This window comes from Pelmatolapia mariae, linkage group LG3_W (assembly GCF_036321145.2).
Source record: "Pelmatolapia mariae isolate MD_Pm_ZW linkage group LG3_W, Pm_UMD_F_2, whole genome shotgun sequence".
Taxonomy (NCBI): domain Eukaryota; kingdom Metazoa; phylum Chordata; class Actinopteri; order Cichliformes; family Cichlidae; genus Pelmatolapia; species Pelmatolapia mariae.
In genome coordinates, this window is record NC_086229.1 from 57,201,883 (window position 1) to 57,227,487 (window position 25,605).

Genomic DNA, 25,605 nt, shown 5'->3' on the forward strand with positions numbered 1-25,605 from the left:
TGGTGTAAGAAAAACATTATAACATACAATTAAGTGTTTTATGATAATCTGAGATAGTTTAAAAGCATAATAATAAAAGTTTAAAAATCATGTTCTTTTATGATCACATTACATGTATCACATTTTTTTAAAGCATAACATAGGGAGCAGAGTGTTCACAAAAACAGTTTTAGGGGACTTAAACACGATTACTTTTTCCACAGTGTTTGCATGCCTCTTGCAAAACTATGCACTTTTCACCATAAGACACAATAACTCACGATTATCTAGACCAGCCATGAAATGTCCGTTGCTTCATTACAATCATTTGTTCCCGCTGCTGCCCTCAGATCCAGTCTTCTGTACTGGGGGGTAAAAATTGCTTTTTTGGTGGTTCGTAAAAAATATCTCAAAAAGTGATGTTAGTGAGGGGACCAGAAACACTGGGTTGCAGAGCAGTTGGTAAGGACTTGTATATTTCTGGAGAGTCTGCAAAAGCTGTCTTGCTCGTGCTCATGATTGGATATGTGGAGCCCGGCTCTGATATCTCACTGGTGGCAGCTAAAGGTAGGCACGCCTTGGAGGCGGAGTTGGTCTCGGGCGCAATCTTTCAAACGAGCCTCACGGCATTTCAGGCAACCTCAGGCTGGAAACAACATCCGGTCACTCGCGGTCAAAATCCACGCAGAGCTGGTGTTTCGCAGGGATCAGGTTAACACATCAGGCTTAAATCAGAGTCTAAAAATATAAAGAAAAACAAAAAGAGTTTTAAAACACGCAAACTAGCAAAATATCAAAGGAGCATAACATGATACCTGATGAGGAAATGATAGGTGATGTAGGCATGTAATGTATAAGCTTTCACGGGAGTTAAACTCGAGCTTATATATATATTTTTAAAGTGTATTGTACGTGGGATAGGCTCCAGCACACCGCGCGAGCCTGAAAAAGGATAAGTGGAAACGAATGGATGGAAGGTGTATTGTACGTGTTACAAACCATTGTTATATATTTTTTCTTAAATGAAAGGATTGAGAGAATGGTCAAAAGGAAAATGCAAAAATGTAGTTAGAGAGGAAGATTAACACTTACCGATTGATATGCACATAGGGAAAGCAACGGCAGTTGTTGCTGATCCCTGGTTCGCAGTTGTTGCGAGCTCGTTTCCCGCAGGCTCTTCTGCACTTCGGGGCGTCGCGATGAGGCTCAAAACACCCCAGTTAGACAAAGTAAAGGCAATCCAAGGTGTTAGCGGGCCAAAACTTTCACCTGGTTTTAGTTGATAGAAATAGACTTCGCTCTCTGTGAGGTTGAAGGCATAACCCCCAAATCCGCCGGAGCTGTGACGAATTCTGTCCTACATTGGGTTAGCGGGTGCTGGCTGAACCCTATCCGTGTGAGTTGCGCTGGAGCCGCGGAAGCACTGTAGCTGGTTACAGGGGTCTGAGCGAGCAGGGTCAGGTTGCCCTCTGTAGCTGGTTACGGGGGTCTGAGAGACCACAGTGAGGTTGGTAGGTCTGGTGGCCATGTTGTTTGTGAAAAAAGGAGAAAACTTGTTTTTCTGAGAGAGAAAAAACAGTTAAATTTAAGTTGAAATGTTAGATTATTTATCCTGAGTGAGAGCCAGCCAGTGAACCTATCACTGAGAAGGTAAATCCAAGCTGAGCGCTATTGGCTAACCGGGGTGCGAGTGGAGCCGCCCCTTTGTTATGCGATTGGCAGCGGGGCAGTTAGGTACACCTGGGAGGCGGAGTTGGTCTGGGGCGCAAATTTTGAAACTAGGCAATGGAGCATTTGGGGTACTGAGATAGAACGAGTAACAAGGGAAAATTTAGGCTGAGCGCGGTTGCGGGCCGAGTAAGAACGAGGTGGAACTTAGACTCTGGGCGGAATTTGAGAAGGAGCTAGTGAGAGGGCTGGTTTTTTGAAGAAAAAAAGACTAAGGGTTTTTTTCAGGATTTTCCCTGTTATCGAATATAAGGTTTTGGGTATACGGGGGGTGGGTTCCCTACAAGTTATTCTAGGGGTTTTTGGAGAAAAACGCGGAGGGTTTTTTCAGGAGGTTTCCTGCTTATTTTGCCTAAGGATCGGGTGGGAGCAGCAGGGCGCTGAATTTGAGAAAAAAAGACTAAGGATTTTGTTTCAGGTGTTTTTTGGAGGAAAGAGTTTTTTCAGAAAGTTTTTTATGTTGGGAGCAGCGGTGCGCTTATGCTCGGGGTTGGAGCAACGGGGATTGCGAGAGTTTTTTGCGATTCTGAGTTTGATTCTAAATCTCCTTGTTCAGATTAAACAAATGCATATAAATTGAAATAAAGTTTTCCCCCAAGGCATGCACCCTGTATGTCTAGCCATACTGAACGTTACAAAAGCACTTTTACTCTGGTTTAACACGTTTTCACACACACAAGCACGGTCCCCCGGAGACACAGGCATAATGCCGAGAGACACACAGGCGCGGGGGGTGCGCACGCGGTGCGCGCTCACGCGCTGACCCACCACCAGATGGCGTTTTTTTTAAGCATAAAAAAGTAAAAAAAATTTAATAGCTTAAAAATAAAAGAATGCTATTTGATATAAAAAATTTCTAAATAATCAAATAATTTATTTTTTTGGGGGAAGAAAAAGCAATGAGCTATGAACTAGCATATTTTGGATGAATATCATAATTTTTATGAATATTATATTTTTATTACTTCCTTTATTACTTTATTACTTCCTTTACTTCCTGAGCTCATGAATATTTTATTGGGGGGGCATAAATCACTCAGTTTGAGATAAGGGGTATAATATCCCTCTCTTATGACACATGAATGAACTTTATAGAGTTTGTGAGTTGTAATCACCCCAAAACTCTAAATAAAATCTGTATAAAATGACATTGCCAAAATTCAAATGTGGAATTAACACTTTATTTATTATTGTCCACCAAAGACAATAATAAATCTGTTTCTTTTAAAGGATATTCATTCTCGTTTGGAAACAGTTTGTTTATTTTTGTTCTCTCCTTCCAATGTATGTTACAGAGAGCTGACCGAAGACATAATCACATCTGAGCGAGAGTGAAAACGACAAAAATTTATCATGTATTGCTTTTGTAATTAAGCAACATACTGTCAGTTGAGTTTGATACATGTATATAAATTGTTATAGCTTGTGTGTATTCATTTAGATACAGCTGATAGGCCTCCCACATAGTTATAAGTATGTGTTTATTTCAAATGCTAACAAATGCTTCTGTCTGTTATTTAGAAGTTGAACTTAAACTTGTTCCATCTGGTTGGTCTTTTTAAAAGTGTATGAATGTTGCTACAAGAAAGAACTGCCACACTTTTACCGTTCACTGTGGTCTTTTTGTGGTCAGCAGTGAAAAAATCTCCATTTCTCTGCATGAGCATGTCTCTAACTGAAGTGTGGTCTAGTACCCAGACATAGTAAGTGGTGTCTTGTTTCATGCTACAGCAACATCAACAGCAACATCTGTTCAATGCAGACAAAGAAAAGGACATGGCTTTCTATATTTGTTTAGTCAAACTGTGTAAAAGGACAAGTCATAAGCTGAGTGTTGGTTGACACTGTGAGAAGAAATGTAGAAAAGGCAATAAGAGATCCTCAGCTCTTAAACCTCAAAAGGTAAGAGAGGGACCATAATGACAGTCATCCCTCATTCATTCAGCAATGTGGCTGCTGATCTTATCATTAAGAACAACCCATTTCTAGGCAGAAATCTCAGAGATCATCGGGAAAGCCTTTAGATGTAGTCTGAACAATATGATTTGAATGGCTGGTGGATTGTGGGTTTGATTGAGGTGGGATCAGTCTGGCTGTTGCCACACATGATAATGGCCTGTCTTACAGCGGGCTTTGTTTTGTGGCTTTTAAGAAAAACATATTATTTCAATAAGGAGAGATCACTTAGAAGAATTGAACATGATTTGTTGAAATAGAGAAATTTATGCATTTGTCAATTAGACTCTAATGACTCACTGCAGAAGGAGGTGGCATTTGTCATTCTGGATTAATGTTTTGAGTTTGACATGGAGAAGTGGTTAGCATAATAATTTGGTGTTTCATCTGCCTGTGACTAAACCATGAAGCCAGGTCAGAAATGACTGTGTCGTCTGAATCGCACTAATGGATGTGTGTCTTCCATCACTATGATTGCTTCCAAAATCTCAGTGCTGACCTGAAACTGCATGGACTAAAATTAAAAAAAATTTTCTTCTCCAATATCCCTTGCGGGGCTCCATACTACACCATAAATGTAGTTATAATGTTTAAACCTAAACAAACCACAGAAAGGTTGATGGGGAAAATGGAATTTTTTAAAAAAAAGGCTGAAAGGAGGAGGTCCTGTCCTTCTACAATAACCAAACTTTTTTGTTTCTTTGTTTTTTAATAAAAAAGAATTTGCAACTTCTAAATGATGGGGAAACGTTGTAATTCTCTGTATTTGCATTTTGTTCTTTTAAAATCCTATCATATTCAGGAGTTGAACAGTGTTTCTCACTAAACATGATTCTAACCTGAGCTGCATCTGGAACGCATGTTGTTCAGCTAAAGTCCTGCTGTTCCTGTGATGAATGAGCCAGCAACATTTTAGCTTTAGAGGGAACAGAAGCAACATTATGAATTTCATCGTCACTGGTACAACTGCAGAAAGAAAGCAATATTCAGAGATAAAGTTGACATGTATTTAATATGTGATGAAAGGAGAAGCTGTGACTCTTTCCTGCAGAAACATGATGACTTCTTCCAACATGGCAGCTGATTTTTGTGATAGTGGCTTTGCTGCTGGTAGTGGTGATGGTGGGAATTCTTAACTGTGGAAAAATCAAAGCTACAATAACTAACTCGTCCTTACGCAAACATAAATGTCATGACATATAGAAAACAATGCAGCCAGTGATGAGAAATACAACGATAAAAACCAATAACACCACATCTTGCTTCATCTTGCATATTAACTTTGTTGCATGTCTATTAAGAGACTCTGTGGGTAGGGTGTGAACAAATGTGACCTCCAACTTTGTTTGCACTGAAATATCTGTTTTTCTCATCAGTGTTGTAAACCAAGAAAAAGAAGGTCTTTTAATGGCTACAAACAGAACTGAAAGCAGCATCAGGCTGCAACAGCTCTGTTTGAAGGTGTAGGCCAGGCGTGTCCAAAGTCCGGCCCGCGGGCCGCAATTGGCCCGCAGTCCAGTTTTAATTGGCCCGCAAGTAATTTTATAAATTGAATAGAATATGGCCCGCACTTCAACTTTTGCTTGAGTGTATTGCACTTCTTAGTTTTAACACCAGAGGGAGCTGCTGTTGATCAAGGCAGTTGCTCCACCAAAAAGGACAATCACAGAAGAAATTTACCCCAAGTTACTAAACATGGCAGAACCAAAGAAGCGAAAGATAGAAAGTGAATGCAGAAAATTTCAGACACGGTGGGCGAGTGAATATTTCTTCAAAGAATTCAAGGGGAAGTGCGTCTGTTTGATCTGCACTGAAACTGTGGCAGTTATGAAAGAGTATAATGTACGACGTCATTATGAAACCAAACATCAGGCCTATGCATCCCACACTGGTGCTGAGCGAGAGCAGAAATTAAAGCAAAGGGTAGCTCTCCTGCGGGGCCAGCAACAGTATTTTTTTCGTGCTCAAATTGTCCAGGAAAAACCTCCAATAGCAGCTATGAGGTCGCCCAACTCATCGCAAGACATGGCAAGCCTTTTTCAGATGGAGACCTCATAAAACACGGCCTCGTTAAAGTCACCGAAATAATGTGCCCAGAAAAAGTGCAGGACTTCAACAACGTCAGCATGTCCAGAAATACAGTTGTGCGACGCATTGAAGACTCGTCAGCCAACATTAAACTGCAACTGTGTGATAAAGCTGTGCTTTTGATTTTTACTCCATCGCATGCGATGAGAGCACCGATGCCACAGACACGCACAGCTGCTAATTTTTTGTGGGGAGTGGACGAGAGCACGAGCGCTTTAGGTGAGTTAAAAAATGTATTCCACAGTACCCGTGTGTTAATGTGCAGGTACACGTGCTTCAAATATCAATAATGCGCATCAATTCTGTCACTACCCTGCTTTTGCGCACCACTTTCTTATATGCGTTTTTCTTGTTAACACACAGAGTACACACCGCTGTGCACAGCGCACGCACACGCAAAGTCAGCTGATCTCATCTGATGCAGATCTGCTCCTTGGTCAAGTGACATTTGTCTGGATTTTTGCCACGAGTGGCGATCAGCACCACAGCCGGATGGCCCGATTTACATACCCAGCGCAGCTGATACTCACCAGAATAATTTACTAAAATTATATGGACTCCTGTTATTAAGTCCAGTTCAGTCTGTTAATGTTTATAATCATTTCAAACGAAAGTTAATACATGTGTTGCTAAGCCTAATAATTTAAATAACAAACTTGAAATGTACCCGTCCCATTTTCCCCTTTATTGTTTTTCTCTGTGCTGTAAATCTTCTGTCTAAGAAGAAATCTGAGGCTGCTGTTCTGAGAATGAGCTACCAAAGCTTTTTCTGAATAAATCAATAAAGATCCATTTATGGAAAGCTGTGGTGAAGGCAGTTTTGTCTTTAATTATATTCAACAATATAACACATTTGACCACTTTTAAGTGATTTTTAATACAGTAAAGTTAAGGTTATATACCTAATTTCTAGTAAGTGGCCCAGCCCCTCCTATATTTTTATGTATGTGGCCCTCAGTGAAAAAAGTTTGGACACCCCTGGTGTAGGCAGTTTAATTCAGTTCAAATCACTTTTGTTGATATACCACCAAATTACAACAGCAGTCCCCTGAATGCTATTAGTTTAGAAGTAGACCATGGAAAAATATAATTTTTGTTTTTTCTTGACCTATTGTCGTACATTTAATCATCACAAAACTTGTGATACACATATTTTATTTGCTGTCACGCTTTTATTTTCTTTTTTTTGTTAAGGTATTTGTTTTGTCATCTTTTTCTCAGATGCAGTTTCTCTTCGTATTGTTCCAAACAAATCCCAGTTTTTTGAATATGAGTCAGTTAGTATTTACTGTGAGGGGATCTCTCATGGACATGTGTTACATAAGATGAAAGAGGAAGTACAGTAATGCAACAAAACCAGCAAGAAGTAACAACAACAGGTTCAAAGTGCACCATTCATCCTATTTATGCAAGTGACAGTGGAGAATACTGGTGTGGGACAGCAGGAGGGAAGAGAAGCAACAATATCTACATCACTGTCACTGGTACGAGTGAATGAAGGCAGTAATATTTTGCCACAAAAAACACAAGTTCAACATTTTAAACATTTAAGTCACTTGTCGTTCAGCTGGTTCTGTGATCCTGGAGAGTCCTGCTGTTCCTGTGATGGAGGGAGAAGCTGTGACTCTGCGCTGCAGAAACAAGATGCTTTCCTCCAGCATCGCAGCTGATTTCTATAAATATGGAATATCATACGGAACCTCTCAACAGGAAACTTGACCATCCACAGAGTTTCCAAGTCTGATGAAGGACTTTACAAGTGCAAGATCTCAGGAGTTGGAGAATCATCAGAGAGCTGGCTGTCTGTCTCTGCGCCATGTCTCACAGGTGAGACACTTTTTCGTCTTCCTTTTTCATTTGGATTTTAGTCATTCTCAGCTGATTTATGCATCAATCATAAATACACGATTATATTTTCAATTTTGTCATTCTCCTGTTTGTGCGATTAAATGATTTACTAGTCACAGTTTTTTTTCTGACAAAATCAATACAAATCCATCTTAATAACCACTGTGGCAGTATGCAGGGGTGACTGTAGCTCAGGTGGTAGAGCAGGTCATCTGCAGGTTAAGGTTGGTGCTTCGATCCGAGTCTACATGCAAAATATCCTTGGGCAAAATACTAACCTCAGTTTGCTCTCCGATGCGTCTTTAAGAGTGTAAGTGTTAGAAAGCCCTTGAGCATAGAAAAGGGTGCTTGTGTACATATACATGAACTGGGCAAGTTATATAGAGCACTTTGAGTACTCTATTTAAGAGTCAGGCCATTTACATATGGAGTAAAAGTGTGTGCATGCAGTTATGTGCAACATAATAGCAGTGTGCTTAAAACAACAGAGGTTCCATGTTCCTAATAGATTTATTTTCATATATGCAAAGGCACTGGGAGCCATACACATTCCATCCCAAATGAAAACATGAACAGCTTTGTCTTTTCTTTTGTATTTTTTTAACTGACAATGAAGAAAAAGAATATGAGGTTGTTCAAAAAAATAGCAGTGTCTGCATTTTCATTTACAAACTGGAATATTTACAGTATAAACTGAATATAAAATGAGGATTTTGCTTTTCCTTTAAGCACTGAACTAATATTTAGTTGCATACCCATTATTTCTGATCACTGCTTTATATCTGTGGGGCATGAAGTCAACTAACATTTGACCATAACAGAAGGGTCAGCTCAAGCTGACTGAACTACACAGATCTTCTGCATTCTTGGGCTTTGCATCAAAAACAGAATTTGTGAGGTCACTCCACAAATTTTCATTCAGATTGAGGTCTGAGGATTGGGCTGGCCACTTCATGACATCAATCTTTTTCGTCTGCAGCCGGGATGCCCACTTGCTGATGTGTTTAGGGCCATTATCCTGCTGAAACACCCATTTTAAGGGCATTTCTTCCTCAGCATTAGGCAACATGAACTCTTCCAGTATTTTTAGGTACTGAAACTGGTCCATGGTGCCTGTTATGTGATAAATGGGCCCCACAAAGTATGAGAAATATCCCCAAACCATTAAGCTTACACCTCCATGTTTTATGGTCTTCACAGTGTACTGTGCCTTGTATTCGGTGTTTGGGGGTCGTCTCACAAACTGTCTGCGGCCTTCAGATCCAATAAGAACAACCTTGCTCTCATCTGTCCACAGAATATTGTGCCTCTTCTCTTTAGGCAAGTCAGTGTGTTCTTTGGGAAACTGTAACATTTTCAATACGTGTTTTTTCAGCAGTGGTACTTTGTGAGGGTTTCTTGCAAATAGTTTGGCTTCACATAGGCGTTTTCTGATTGTCGAAGCACTAACAGATAAACAGAGATCTTCTTTGATCTCTCTGGAGCTGATCATTGGATGTTTCTTTGCTATCCTTGTTATTCTATGATCTAGGTGGATAGTAGTATTCCTTTTTCTACCACTTTGCGATCTTTTTCGCTGTGCAGCCAATTATTTTGTGCACTTCATTGTGTGTTTTCCCCTCTCCAATCAACTTTTTGGTCAAAGTTTTTTCTCTCTTAGTGCAGTGTCTGGAATGACCCATTTTACTCATTGAGCAAAGGCTAAAACCAGCAAGTACAACATCTGCTGCCTTCCTTTTTTAAATAAGGGCCATGATTGAGACCCCTTTCTTCACAGATCGAATGACCTCCCTAACTGAACTCCACACTGCTATTAAGTTGAACACACTTTCATTGAATGAGTCAATTACCCCAAATTAGCAGCATGCATGTCATGTCTGTTAAGTTTGCTGATTGGCCATGAATTTGTTTCCATATTGTGTCATCATTTCTGCCAAAATCATTAGTAATGTTAGACTGCTATTATTTTGCACATAACTGTATAGATTTTAAATGTTAAATAATTATTTTGTCAGTCATTAATTTAATTAATCAATATTTAATTTGATACATAATTCATATTTAAATATGATGTATGAAAGGTGAAAATAGACCAAAAGAGTGCTTTGTACCAGCCTATTGACATGTTTGTGTAGTTGTTCATTAGCTGGCCATTTTAACATTGTAGTCTTTGGATATTGATTTACTTAACTCAAAATGACATTAGATGAAATGCAGTTTCTGGCAATTTTTCAGTCCTTGAATTTGCCAGAATTGTAAAACATTAAGTAACTAACGACGGTTAACAGAACTAATTAATTACGTTCTATCATTTCTGCAGTCATTCACACATAGACTCGGGCACACCACTCCTTACACCATTTTCTCTTCAGATCAGACGCCAAAAACCACAAAAAAACACCCCAATTCTGTCATGGATAGTAAACACCAAACAGGCTAAAAACATGATTACATCCCCCTCTCGCGTGTGGATTCAGTTATGAGAATACATAAAACAACCAGGGTTGATCTCACCATGAGAAAGAAATTCTAAAGAAAGTTAGAAACAATATTTTTATTCAAGGCCATAAACATATTTCTTTAGTTGGGCATTCGTTGAGCATTTTAACAGTTTGGCAGTCTATGGGGGTTTATTCACCTTTGAACAACTCAAGTGGGCGATAGAGGAACTGCAGGTTCCGGCAGTTATTGAGGTCTTTGCCTGTATGAAATGTAGATATTAATAATTAAGTAATTAACCAAGGTGAACACAGCTTATTAATTCTTATCATCTATGCAGGCAATCACACAGAAACTGAGACAGACCCCTCCTCAGAGCCTGGATGTCATATTTACCTCATCTTACGGACCATCATGATGGTGGCTCTTCTGCTCCTGCTGGTGGGACTTCTTCACTTTGGGAAAATCAGAGTTCCAACAACATCTTCACCCACATGTAAATGTAACTTTCAAGATACAGGAAACAATACCGACAACGATGGCAAGTAGTATAAATAGAAAATAGAAAGACACTAATGTACTTCATTCATTCTGAGTGTTTCATTTTTAAGTTTCTAAGGTTTTTTTTTTATTCATTTTCTAAGTTTCTTTAAGTATCCACATCACTGCTTCTTCTCTATAAACGTACTTTTGTGTACACACATTTGAGCTGTGACTTTCTTTGTACTGAAAGATTTCTCTCAACCATCAAGTTCATTTTTTTCTTTTTTTTACTTCTGAAATAATAAAACCTAAAACAAAAAATATATATTTTATAGTTTTATATTTTTAATAACGATAAAATAAAATCCATATGTATTTGTAGTTGTAAATTGTATGTAGCATGTATGGATCTCCCTCAGAGAAAATCTTGCAGTCTTCCATGTTGCGCAGCAAGGGGCGGTCTAGGACCGCTGGAACATTAATTATTGTGTTATTATAATAATTAATTTCTTTCATTAATACATTACATTTACTCTTGGGTTTACTATGGGTTATTATAAACCTTTAGTTAATGTAGTATGTTTCTAATTTAATAATTTGAGTGAAATGTTTTAATTTGACTGGTAGCTTTTTTTTAAACTTTAGGTAAACCAAGTGATTGCTCTTGTGCTGAATAAATTAAAACTTAAAAGAAATCACAATTTATATAAACACATTTTACATTGAGGGCCTCATGTAGCTTACTTTTGGTTTCTTTTTTCTTTTTTTGACGTCTTAATATAGACTGTCCCGCATTTATACAACATAAATATAGGTTTTTGTCAATTGCTGATTTTTTTGTTTTTATTTTTAGCTGAAATTTCTATAATAAACAGTGAAAAACGGGATCTTTCTGTTACTTTTTAATGTATTACTTGAACTAAAAATAAGTAAATAGCTGTGGGGAGGTCTTTATCAGGAGGAAAAGCTGTAAAGTTATAATAAAAAAAAATGCCACACAGTTAAAAGTAAGCTCTCCTTTCTTTTTTCCCAAGCCATCCAGCAGGCCACAGTGGAGTCCTGGCCAGTCTGATTCTGGCCCCTGGGACTTAAATTTGACTGTGTGACACAAAAAACAGGTGCAAGTGAAGAAAAACCTGCCTGTGCTCCTGTCAATATGGGAGGCCCAGGTATGCTATGTGTGTTTTCATGTTGGTTGCAGAGTGACATGTTGCTTGTTTCTATATTGCCTGTATCTGTGCTGTACATGAAGACATTACCAGACCAAGCAAAGTGTGTCACAACATGTGAGATTTCTTACTCATCAATACGGATGAATGCCAAAACGGCAACAAACAGAGAGCCAGAAAGAAAGATACTAGGGTGATTTTAGCTTCCATCTTATGAGAGCAAAGCAGAATATTTCAAAGGAGTACATCTGAATGTCTTGCACGATACCTTGCAAACAGTAATATTTTTGGTTTTTTTAGTTACAACCCTTGTTCTAAAAGGGTCCTTTCAAATCAGTCAAACCAGACTGCAGTTTTTCCACTTTGAATCACTAGCATTTTGCTGTCAGGAGGCCATTTATTGTGAAGTTTTGCATACATTCAAAGGGCAAAATATAATCATAGAGCTAAGAAAACTAAGACAATTCAATTCACAAAAACAGTTGCCTCAAGCTGCTTTGTGATGTAAGGTAAATACCCTACAATAAAGTATAACAGTATACCACGACATCGAGCCTTACTAATATTTATAAAGATGACAGTAGAACTTAAATGAGACTGACTTTACAAACAGTGATTTTGGGATGTTTTCCTGTAGGGATTCCTGTATAGATTTCTCCAGATTAATGGAATATTTTGATGATATTATAAACTGTTGATGATGACACAAGTCTTAAAAAATTTAAATTGAGAAATGTTATTCTGAAATTGTTTAACAATTTGTGGATGCAGGTTTTTGACTAATGAAAACTGAATGCGGCACATAGAACAAACTACTCCTACTGCGGCCATGACTCATAAAATCATCAATCATGAAAATGAGAATTAAGTGCTCCCTGTACACGCTGTCTGCAGGATTAATTAACACCTGTTTTTTTCTTTGCAGTACATTTGAATCATGTCAGAGGTAATAGACTGGTAGCCTCAAGCATAACAAGTCATATGGAAATGAGTTGGTATTACTCAGTATGACTGTTTTTTTCACATTTCATTAACAGTTCCAACTTTGTTATTTCTCTAATGGAATAAAGTGAAGTCTAAACTAATTAAGCTTTGAGTTGTTGTGTATTTACTGCATGTCTGATTCAAACTCTGATCTGATTTCTTTCTTCTGTTTTGCCTCATAAAGGGTCCATGGTTATTAGAATAGGCCCTACAGCAAGACTGCATTTTCTCCATGCATAGAAGAAGTTGAGAAACATTTTTTTCCCTGATATAGTTCACAGTGATGGTGTCGGAGAACACTCTGCTGCAAACAGCTCAGAAAGTCCTGCTGTTTTGATGGTGAGCACAATCCAGCCAGAAGCATCAGAGGACATTGAACAGCAATCACTCAGTTTGGACGCCTGCGATTAACAACAACAAGACGACAGACGAGGTAGTTGTCCATATTTTGCAAAAAGTTAACATTTTATATTTATTATATTATATTTGTAGAAGTGTTGCAATTAAAAATCTGTAATTACCTTTGTTTTTAAAAAAAAAACGTTTTTCACTTGAATATGCTTTTGTTATCATTCTTTGTAATTGAAACAGAAAGGATTTATTTCATTACACTTTCATTGCTTACTATTAAACACTTTGAGGGGAAGAAATTTGCATGTAAGCTCTCTGTTAACTTAGTAAAAAGTTTGACGATCATGAATGATCATTATATCTATTTAAGTATTCACAGATATGATGGGAAATGGGATTAAATTGGATTAGTTTTATCTCATATGTATCTCTGAACATATAATGTATTAAAATGAGTGTTGTTGTACTGGAAATCAAATATATGATACCCAACCAATTTAAATACACCATAAAAGCTATAAAAAAACCACACACATACACACACACACACACACACACACACACACACACACACACACACACACACACACACACACACACACACACACACACACTGTAGTGTGTCCAAAATGTACTGTAATATTTTGGTCATCTTGAACTATAATTCAGTAGCCTTCTACTAAGACCGAATTATAATATGCATTTAGCCCCTAAAGTAGTGGAATGACAACAAGCAAAAGGCGATATAACAGCAGCACACTATGATCAAAACAAATGTTCCTTAAAGTCGTTAAGAAATGGAAAGTGATTGTTAACTGTGCTAAGAAATGATCACTGTTAGAGCTAGAATTGGAAAATAGGATAAAAATATCTCAATTTGACACGTAAGATTAAAATCAACCAAAAACAAAACAAAACAAAACACTTTAACTGCTAATGACATTCCTGTTTTATTTAGTTTAAATAATTATTTGTGACTGCAGGTTGTATAATTCACAAAACATGATAGCAGGGCAGATCATACTTCAGAAATTACATTTGATTTGAATAAACATCTTTGGTGATAAGTGTTCTATAAATGTAACCAATTGGTTTTCTAATCTGTGAACTAGTGGTGTGTTTTCTCTTCCCTCATCAATTCCTGTGTATTTAAGCCTGCCTTGTTTAGTTAGTTTTTGTATTTTCTGATGTTCAGCAATAAAGCTGCCTTTTGAGTTTATTTTTACTTCCATGAGTCCTCATTTGGGTCCTGTCCTGCCTGATTCACACAGCCAATCCATAGAAAGAGATGGACTACCTAGTGATGTGGGATACCACTGATTTCCTTTTAGATCCGATACCACCACATTTCTCTCTCTGTACCTGGAGAGTGCCTGTAGCAGCAGAGGACTCAACAAGCAATGTTTACCTCACCCTCGCAGCACCTGTCCCTCTCCTTCTCCTTCATATGCTTCATCATAAACTCATCATCATAGTCTGTGTTATATTTTACTTTTGCTTGTGTCTGACAAGGTTTGTGGTCTTGCCACATGTGTCACAAACCGCATCTTGGCTGTTTGTGGAGCTGAAATAGCGCTACACATCACACATGAGCTGTGATGCATTTATACAGTCATATTTTGCATTTCACTGTGACAGGCAGAAGAAAAAATAGTTCCTACCAATCATTTAAAAAATTCTAATAACAAAGTTACTTTCCACTGTGTTCCCATTAATCGTAAACAATAAATGTACCCCAAATTACTAAAATATTGATGTTTTAATATGAGAATGAGTTGAACAGTTTGCATTAAATTGTATGTCAGAAACCTCAGTAATGACTTATGACTTAAATATTCTCCCCCTAAAACTTCATGCTCTGGAAAATGATAAATGCCTATTGTTATGGAAGTTTTCCATTAAATAAAGCCTACAGACACACGGTGAGTGATAGCTAACATTCTTTAATCACAAACAAAGAACAGAAAAACCAAGCTTGGTGAAGAGCCTGCATGATCGCGGGGCAGATGGTCAGCAGAGTCTCACTGAGCCTAACATGGCTCGCAGTTAAATACCTTCCCCAGGAACAAAAGGCAGTTCACAGCTGTTTCACACCTTAAGGTTCACACTCCCTTGCTACCTCCCAGAGTCAAAAGAGACAAAAGATTCTTCCTGTGGAGTTGTCTGCTTCCCCCCAACTTCCTCCCCCTAACTTCCCACCATCTGTCTAACTGCATGAGTGTGAGTCATGCTAAAATCCAGTGGCACCAAGGCATCATACAATAAAATAATGTGATTAATACATTAATAAAAGAAATTCCTATACACTATGCAGTGAGACCAGCCATAGAATTTCCTGTATTCAATTACAAAATTTACAACTGTGCCTCCAATAAATCCTGGTAGCTGTTCAACATAAAAACGTATTTTGCACCAGCAGAGCTTCATTAATAGCTTGAAGCATAAAGATAAATGTATACACATAACAAGAATAAAATGCGTTCAGTTACAAAAGTATAAAATGAATGTTGTCAGTATTATGTACTTTTCTTGTTTTTTTTTTAATTATTACCATTCTCTTATTAACAAATATTTGTCAACAAATATTTTCTTATGACAGCATATGTTAACGCTAATGTAACTACTAAGAAAACGTGAGATTACATCACAATACCCTACCAAAATTAAATGTGACTTAACTGTATGTTAATCTTTTTTTCCTTTTTCTACTCTAATTCTTTTTTTCTCAGCACAACTACAATATACAGGAGATATGGCAAATATGTCATTTAACTCCTCATCCACCTCCAGTGTTCTGGATTGCAACAACTACAACGATTATATATACATAAACATTACCATCAATACCTTGAGAATCATCCTCCTCCTCCCTCTCTCTACTATTGTCCTCTACTTGGGTCATAGACAATGGCGGCAGCAGCGCTCCTTTAAAACAGCAAGTCACTCTGACATCTTCACCTACCACATGGCTGCCATTGAGCTGATCTGGATCGTTGGGGGCTTCTTCAAACTTGGTAGCATTTATATTAATAACTCAGCACTGACAAACCTTGGATTAAATGCTTATTATATGAATTACTACGGGAGGATCATTTTCCACATCCTGACCTGTGTAGAACGTTACCTGGCTGTTGTTCACCCCATCACCTACATGAGTCTAAAAAACGCCCGTGGGGTCAGGATCAGAAACATCAGCACTGGCTGTGCTTGGCTGCTGAGTTTTGGACTGAGCTTTGGATCTCTAGTTATGCATAATGGAATTGCCATACAATTGTTATGTGTTTTGATTTTATCCATAACAATCATATTTTTCTGCACCCTTGCTGTTCTCCGTGTTCTGACTCGTCCAGGGCCAGGGGAAGCAAGTGGAGGAAAGAAACATGTTGACCAATCAAAGCAAAGAGCCTTCTACACCATCGCAGTTATATCATCCGTGCTCTGGTTGTGGTGCATTGGGCTGCTTGCATCTGTGACAGTGAGCAATATCCCTGTAATAAGCAACACTGTCAAGTGCTTGTTGCTAATAAGTCTAGAGGAACTTAACCTTCCCAGCTGTTTGGTGTTACCTCTGCTTTATTTACACAGAGCAGGAAAATTCACATGTTGCTTTTTTTTTAGGAAACTATTGATGGCTTGGTGTTGAGTATTTATCTGTAGTTATCAGGGCAACTGCTGCAGTGCTACTTTTATGTTTTATATAAATAAATACTTTAAAAACAAACAAACAAAGGGACCTGTCTTCACACCTCTCACTGTCATGTAAGCAGAACCTGTTCAGCATAGCTGGTTTAGAATAGAATAATCCTTTAATTGTCCCACAAGGGGAAATTTGGTTGTAACAGCAGCCAAAAAGACACATATACAAACAAACAGTACACAGGACACAGAACAGAAACATACACAATTATTCTTAAATATTTACATTAAGGACAATGGTTACTATATACAGAGTATTGTACAGTTATTAAATTAAATAAAAATAACTACAGATAAGAGGCAAACCAGGTTGTTGGTTAACTTATTGCAGTTAGTGCTGATGTAAACATCTATGATTGTTGGGAGCAGTTCTGATTGTACAGTCTGACAGCTGCAGGGAGGAAGGACCTGCAGAAATGCTCCTTCATGCATCTAGGATGCAGCAGTCTGTCACTGAAGCAGCTCTGCAGTTCAGCAACATTTACATGCATGGGGTGGGAGACTCTGTCCATCAGAGATGTTATTTTGGCCAGAGTCCTTCTGTCTCCCACCACCTGCACTGGGTCCAGGGTGCATCCCAGAACAGAGCTGGCCTTCCTGATGAGTTTGTCCAACCTCTTCCTCTCAGCTGCCGATAAACTGCTGCTCCAACATACAACACTGTAAAAAATGACAGATGCCACCACAGAGTCATAGAAGGTCTTTAAAAGCGCTCCCTGTACTCCAAATGACCTCAGCCGCCTCAGCAGGTAGAGTCTGCTCTGACCCTTCCTGTAAAGAGCATCAGTGTTGTTGTTCTCAGTTTGTACTCAGTTGTTCAGATAGTTGCAGAGGTTTTGTCATTATCTGCTTGTAGTTTTGGTTCTTAAATGTAACTAAGCTGCAAGTGAAAAAAAGAATAAAAATAGCAATTGAAGCAAACTTAAAAGACCGCTAACTTGAATATAAATGCTGTAATTCCTTTAAAATAGAAATGTTCTTGGATTTATTTTCAGTAATGCTTACACTGGTTTTATCATATAGCAGGAACTGATATGTTTGACTAGTTAGATGACCCGACAGAGCCAAAATAAATAAAATACAGTAACTGTACTAGAATGGTTTATTGGAGGAGTTTCAGTCAGGTTTCAGAGCTCATCGCTGTACAGAAATAACTTCAGTGAAAGTTACAAATGATCTTCTTATGTCCTCTGACAGTGGACTCATCTCTGTGCTTGTCCTGCTAGACCTCAGTGCAGTGTTCGATACAGTTGACCATAATATTTTATTATAGTGATAAGAGCACACTGTAGGTATTACAGGTACTGCGCTGCAGTGGTTTAGATCATATCTATCTAATATACTCCAATTTGGTCATGTAAATGAGAGTCCTCTTCACACTCTAAGGTCAACTAGGAAGTTCCACAGGGTTTCCTTCTAGGACCAATCCTGTTTACATTTTACATGCTTTCCTTAGGCAGTATCATCAGAAGACCGAATTTAATTTTATATATTGCTTTTCAGATTGCTGCACTTATCTGGGGGGTTTATGTCATATATTCAAGTGATGGAGTGTAGAGTGTTGGGGTGTTAGGAGGTGTTTTTCAGTAACTGCACATTTTTTTAGGTGGTTGTTAAGATTTAATGGTGGGTTCTTTTAAATTTTGAGAATATTCAAGAAGTGGTGGTATTTTGCATTTGCTATACATAGTTTAGGATGTTGGTGCATTCCATCATTCTAAACTTAAAGTAAAATCCTGTAAAGTAGTGAGGGTCAATCAATGAACATGTGTAAGGTAGAGATACATAGTTCAATCACTGTGGCATCAATCTGTAATAACAGAGATATTTATTATTTCATATATTAATGGTACATCAGAATAAAATGTATGTACTTTGCACATGTGTTTTGATAATTGTTTATTATGTCATTCTATAAAAATCTATCATTATTTTAGTGGCAGCCATCAGTATTTAGCATTTATTCTTATCCTCTCTCTATGCCACCAACTTTAATCAGATGCTCCAACATATCATAAATAGAAATGGTATAATTAAACGCAGAGTTTCAAAAAAGTAAATTAGTATTCATCTTTCAGCTGCACAATGCACAAACTCATTGGTGTTTTAACTGAGTTTAAATTATTAATGTGTGCAAATTTGTACCGTTTGTAAGAGACAGTCCTGAGGTGCACCGCGATAGGCTATTCAGGCCTGTGTGTGTGTTGCATTGCAAGTTACCACTTCCAGTTCCAAGAGCGTACCATGAATTAGGGTTTCTGAACGCAACACGTTTTACGTTCTTACAATTAAAAAAAATAACATTCTAACAGTATCTTTTTTACATTTGTCCAAATATGATCATGTTTGTACAATATAATATGTATATAGTAAGAATGTGACAAGTTTTTTGTTATAACGTGATAAGTATGTATATTGTAATAATGTGATATTATGTTGTTCAAATGTGAAAAGTATATTGTACTAACATCATAGTATATTGTAAAAACATGAAAGGCATATTGTTAGAAAAATGAAGTCTTCTCATTATAACGTGATATAGCTCTAATTTTCTTTTGCCTCGTTGGCAGCTCTATGCTTCCGTATAGAATGGAAATGAGATCCCATAAACCTGCTCTGTGTACACACAGGTGGCATGACTCTGCTTAATTTGAATAAACACCTGCTTTTAGACCTACGATACTGCTCTGTGACCCAAATGCCAATGCCAAATAATTTGCTGCTGTAATTTACATTAAGTGCCACCTAATGATTCATGCAAAAAACTCACATAGTTCTATTGCTGTTTCCACTGTGAATATATAAATATGATTTTTTTATTGACTCCACATAAAATGTAAAAAATAAATTATAAAACCAACTATTTACAATTCAATTTTAACTATTTAAATTTTCAGCTTTTTCCTTTTAAAAAAAATTTAAAGTGAAACAACGCAAAACACTGCAAACCACAACACAATAAAACATAAATTAAAATATGGAGAAAAAACAAAAAAGGCGCCTTTATTAATATCACACTCAACTGACTGTGTTTTATCTTCCCATTGCACTGATGGGTGGACAGTTCTCAGGTGCCTGTACAGGTTGTTTGTGGAGTCGGCTCTATATGATATCCTTTTTCTTGCACTCTGCCTTTGTATTGTGAATAATATTGAAATGGTTCCAGATTTGCTTCTTTTCTTGGTGTCAGTCATTTTCTTCACTATACCTTTCTAATGTGACGATGTTGTCTATTGTTGTTGCCCCTGGTTCTCTTTCTCTGTCTCCCTCCTGCTCTGTTCGTGTGCTACTGCTGCTGCGAGTGTAACTACCACCCCTGCCCCCTCTGCTCAGTGCAAACACAAGGCTCACATGCAGCTTGAAGTGAAAAAAAAAAGTGTGTGAGAGAGCGTGAGAGGAAAAAACAAAACAAAGCACGGCTCCCAATAAGGAGTCCTTCATTTCAGGCAGCTCTAAGGCTACGTCTACACTGGATAAACTTGAAAACAGCATACCCAGACAGAATAAATTGTTTGTTGTTTCATGCTGCAGCAACATCTGATCAAACTGTGTGAAGGCAGAAGTTATAAGCTAAGTAAATATTGGCACTGCGATTTCTCTTATTTTTCACACTTCCACTTTGCGCTGTGGGTGTAACCCTGATAAACAAGTGCAAAGTAGCCACAGTACTGCTGCTTGTCTATTAAGAGACTGTGGGCAGTTTGTGAACACACTTGTCCTGTGACTTAGTTTCCACCATAAAGCATTGTGTTTATCTTCTGTGTTAGAAAACACCAACTATCTTCATCTTCAAACTATCCTGACATGGCCACAAACAGTTATGCGTGTCTGATTTTTGGTATTTGCATCTTCAGTTTAAAACTGTTGTGTTTAATGGGGTCTACAACAAGCATGGATGAACAAAATATGGATGAACTGTTTAATTAGAGAAAGAAGGTAAAGTTTAAAAAACAAATAATATTGAAAGCAAAATCATTCTTTCTGATAATCAGCTGAATCACTGACATTTGACCTACCTTAGCAGCAATACTGTTTCTCTGAAAACTATTTAGAGATGTCACGATTTCACCACACAGGAAGAGTCTTGGTCAGTCTGCAGCAACACATCATGGAGATCACAGCTCTCTGCATCAGACTGTGTGAGTACTGCCTCCATTTATACATCTAAACTGTAAAGATTTTGTTGACGTTTTTGTTGCTGTTAAACCCTGTGACTTTCTACCAACTAAACTGTGTGTATTTTTGAATGTTTTGATTACTCATTGTTTTTAGTCTGAAAACCAACACACACAAACAGCATCACAACAATCATCTATGAAAAAATTGCAGTCAGATACAATTCACACTAATAACAACTGCTGTCTTCACTCTCTTGCTCTGTGTGATCACAGACACCACGTTTGCTGCAAATGAACTTAAAATGGTGTCATTTACACACTCTGCTGCCATTTTCCTTTTTCCATTAGACAACAGAACAAGTTTGAATAAAAGACTTTAATAATGGCCAATAAATATCAAGGATTTCTTAACATAACATTAACATTTCTTAACACAATTATTTTAATCATGTGACACAAATCACAATAAACCCATATTTTAAAAGTTGCACTGGCAGTATCAGGCACATTTGTTCACCTGTTAGGCTTTTTCTCCTTTAAAAAAATAAATGTTGCAGTGTCACATGATGCACTGCAGGTAGCACAATTAGACTCCAATGAACACATGCGGTCATCAGTTCAAAGGGACTCACAGTGGTGTTTCTGAGTATCTTATCTGTGTATCCAATTTAAATAAAAGCTTAGAGATGATGCTATTTCATGGTATAATGGCACTGTCTGATGATTCACTCACTTTGTCTTTAGGGATTCGTTAGCTTAGCTCATTGCCAATGTGGTAGCAGTTTTTCCCTTAGAGTCAAACAATCCTTTCTAATAATGAATCTGTAAGATTTGTAAAAAAGGCACTCACTGGAAAACTAAATATTACAAGATGAACACTGACTGATTCATAATCATTATCATTTTAACAACATGATAAAAATCACATTAAATTAATATTTTTGAGATTTTAGTGGTAGTATCAGGCACATGTACACAATGTAAAACTGCATGTAGTCTTTCTTTTGCCGAAAGTAAAAAAAAAAAATTGCAATATTTCATGACGCTCTGCAGATGGCAGAATTGAGCAGAAATTAATACATGCTGTCATTACTGCAAACTGCAAACTAAATACTTACTATACTTACTGGCCTGTTTATACAGTGCACAATGTTCATAGCCAGTTGGACACAATTTTCCCTCCAGAACTAGTTTAGTTCTTCATTGCATAGACTCAACAAGGTGTTGGAAACACTCCATTCCAAATTGTGATCTATAGTGAGATGATGGCATCACACCTGCTGCACATTTGTTGAGGTTTCAGACTAATTTCTATTTCTTGTGGAGCTGTTATTAGATCTAAAAATCCCTTTGACAGCAAATGTAAGAATAAACTAATTTTTTTGTAATCTTGCTCTTGTTTGTCTCTTCAGTGATGACTCTTTTAATCCTGCTTTGCACACATGATCGGAAAGTTAGTGAGTATATTAAGGAGGTTTTCTGTTTTGTGTGTTTGGTGAACCAAATGTATAAAAGTAGAAAAAAAGACTGTTTTGAGATGATAGTGAACTGTTTCCTCAGGTACATGTGAGGAGCTGTGATGCAGTTTTTTAATTGTTTTGCTTCCATTTCCTGAAATGTTTTTTTTTTCATTGTTTAGATAAAGTTCATCAGTTTTAGTAGTAAAAGTCTAAATGGAGTCTCTTCCTTTCTTCTTTTCTCAGATGCAGTGGCCTTTCGAATCAGTCCAAACAGATTGCAGTTCTTTGAATATGAAAAAGTCACATTTTACTGTGAGGGGGTTGTTTATTGTCAAGTTGCGCATGAAGTCAAAGGGAAAATAAAATCATGTAACCACACTAACACGAGAACACCAACAGGATCATCCTGCACCATTTCAAATGTTTATCCAGATGAGTGTGGAGAGTACTGGTATGAGACTGAAGGAGGAACGAGAAGCAACATTATCAACATCACTGTCACTGGTATGTTTACAACAATTTAATGTTGTGTGTATGGTGTTGCAGCACCTGTGGACAGCTATATATGTGTCCCATTAACAGGAAAGGAAATATTAGACGGGGATCAGGAAATGTAATAAGCACAATGTTGATATGTGCACTGAATCTGAGTAAACACTTTATGGCAGATTACAAGCAACAAAAACAATATCCGATAAATGTGGAGTGAGCCAGTAACATTAAGAGTGTTGGAGATGAGTGATCCACACTAACATGCTACCAATAACGTAAAGGTAAAGTTGTGAACAAACATTTATGAAAAACTTATTTACAACACTAAACTAGGTTGTGTCCTTTCAGTTTCCGATCCAAATTGACTAAGCTACACAACATACCTGGCCCCTTTAATTTTCTATTTCGGACACAGTTCTAATCTATAAACAGGAAAATAACGATTGGACATGGAGACATGTTGTTCTCGATTACTCTGCTATTATGAGAAAACAGTGGGGAGCGTGTGCTTTGGCAGCCACAGCATACCTGACTGGATACCAGGTCTCTAGGCAAAATTAGTTGATTGTGGGCACTTTCAAATGAAAATATCACTTACATTAAAAAGAAAATAAACAAAATTTAACTGAAATCACATAAATGTGATGACACGTTAGTGTTCTTGTCATACATTTTAAATGATTTTAATATCACATTGATCAAACACTTGTGTTATACAGCTGGTTCTGTGATTCTGGAGAGTCCTGCCATTCCTGTAAAAGAGGAAGACAATGTGACTCTGTGCTGCAGAAACAAGAAGGTTTCTTCCAACTTCACGACTGACTTCTATAAATATGGTCGTCACATCCATAGCAGCTCCACTGGAAACATGACCATCCACAGAGTTTCCAAGTCTGATGAAGGATTTTACAAGTGCAGCATTTCAGGAGGTGGAGAATCAGCAGAGAGCTGGCTCAGTGTCAGAGGTGATTTGCAGCTTTTATATTGTCTAATATAATCAAATGAACCAGGTTTACAAAAAGTGTTTTTACAAACTCTTAATGACAGATGTGTAACATTTAAAAAAAAATGTCTTAGTATAAATGAGTTTGAATTAACATTTTGATATTGTATCTTCAAGTTACAATTTTAACTTTTTAACATTTAGCAATTAATCCAGACAGCTACAAAGATACAACACTTGGTGCCACACCTTGGATCATTGCCATTACTGTATTCAGTGCTTTGTTGGTGTTGGCGGGACTTTATTACTTTGGCAAATGTTGCTGGGACAGAGGTAAAGAAAACTTTAATCATAATTGTGTGTTCATTGTTTTTTCTTTGTTGCACATTTACAACATGATCTGTTAAATTCACTGTATGGTTATTTAACTGTAGAAACCCAAAATTGCTGCTACTGAACTATTTCTAATGGGAAAATGGGAAATGTGCCTATTAAATTATTTGGTGCATAATATTTGAAAAATGTCAGTTTGGTGGATTTTATAGGAGTAATCCTTCTTTCTGTATCTAACTCTGAATTCAGATTTTCCAAAATTTTCAGATGAATTTTAATGAATACAGTAAAGAGCAAACAATGATTACTATCACTGATGTTTCTGTGATTTTCTGTCCCTTTACTTCTACTGTATCACTCCATCAGCTGAATTTGGATTATCCTCTAGAGTCATTCCCAATAGCTTTGGCCTCAATGAAACTCAAACTCAAGGTGAGACTTTTTAATGGTGATTTATTAAGTGATCTGTGATAATCTAAGAGAAATTATTTTTATTATGAGAAAATGATAGCTACCAACACATATTACATGCATTTAATGTCTTCAGCAGGTATAAACCAACCTATAGAAGACGATCCCTTCTATTCTACAATACAGCAGGTAAGACTCGGGGCAATGATGGCTATCGTGGTGGAAAATGTGTTTTCTTATGTATTGATTATCTTCTCATCACCTTAGTAATAGTAATATAATTTTCTCACTTAGTTATATGCATGTGTGATTGCACCACAAATGGGAGTGGGAGTGCCAGAGTGTGTTACTCTGTGCTGCAGCACGTAATTAAACCACTTCAAATAATGCTCAGCGGGTGTTTGCAGTTTATTTTAAACAGCCTACAGTATGTGCTTGAAAAAGATCAAATGCAATTTGCATTACAGAAACCTCAGGAAATTAAATGAAAGCAAATGAAATACATATATTTTATTTATGTACTGTAAATATGTAAAATATGGGATGGATTTTATAGACCTACATGCTATTTCATGTAATTTTTTTTTGTTTTGTTTGTTCTGTGCTGTCTAGTTTTGGAGTTTCACTGTATCTGTCATGGCCTTGGGTCTGGTGTCCCAGTGTTTATGTTTTTGATTATCAATATTCTATGATGTACTGGTTTTTCATGCTTTAGTCTTTTGAATTTCTAGCTCCCTTAATTATTCTGTAGGATTTTAGTTGTTTTCTAGTCTTTAGTTTTTGTTACTGTGCCTCCCTTGTGGTCCTTGTAATTAGGGCTGGGTATCGTCACTGATTTCTAGAATCGATTCGTTTCCGATTCACAAGGTCCCGAATCGATTCGATCCACGATTCGATTATATTCGATTTGATTTGATTCGATTCAATTCGATTTGAATCTGGGAAATTTTGACAGTCAGAAATATTATAATTCAGATCAGTACATTTACATATTTTTGTATCTATAAAAAGGAAGCTGACACACGCAAGACTTTATCAAAGGTGTAAGCATCACAGCAGATGCCTTTGTGTCAAAGTAGCTGAAGATAAAACACAGAAAAACATGAAGGTGGTTTTCCTGGCCTGGG

General features: G+C 37.3%; 1 pseudogene; it reads left to right on the forward strand.

The window, feature by feature from the left end:
• The first annotated feature begins 494 nt into the window (after positions 1-494).
• On the forward strand, positions 495-25,320 carry LOC134623803 (low affinity immunoglobulin gamma Fc region receptor II-c-like; annotated as a pseudogene).
• Positions 25,321-25,605: the final 285 nt, after the last annotated feature.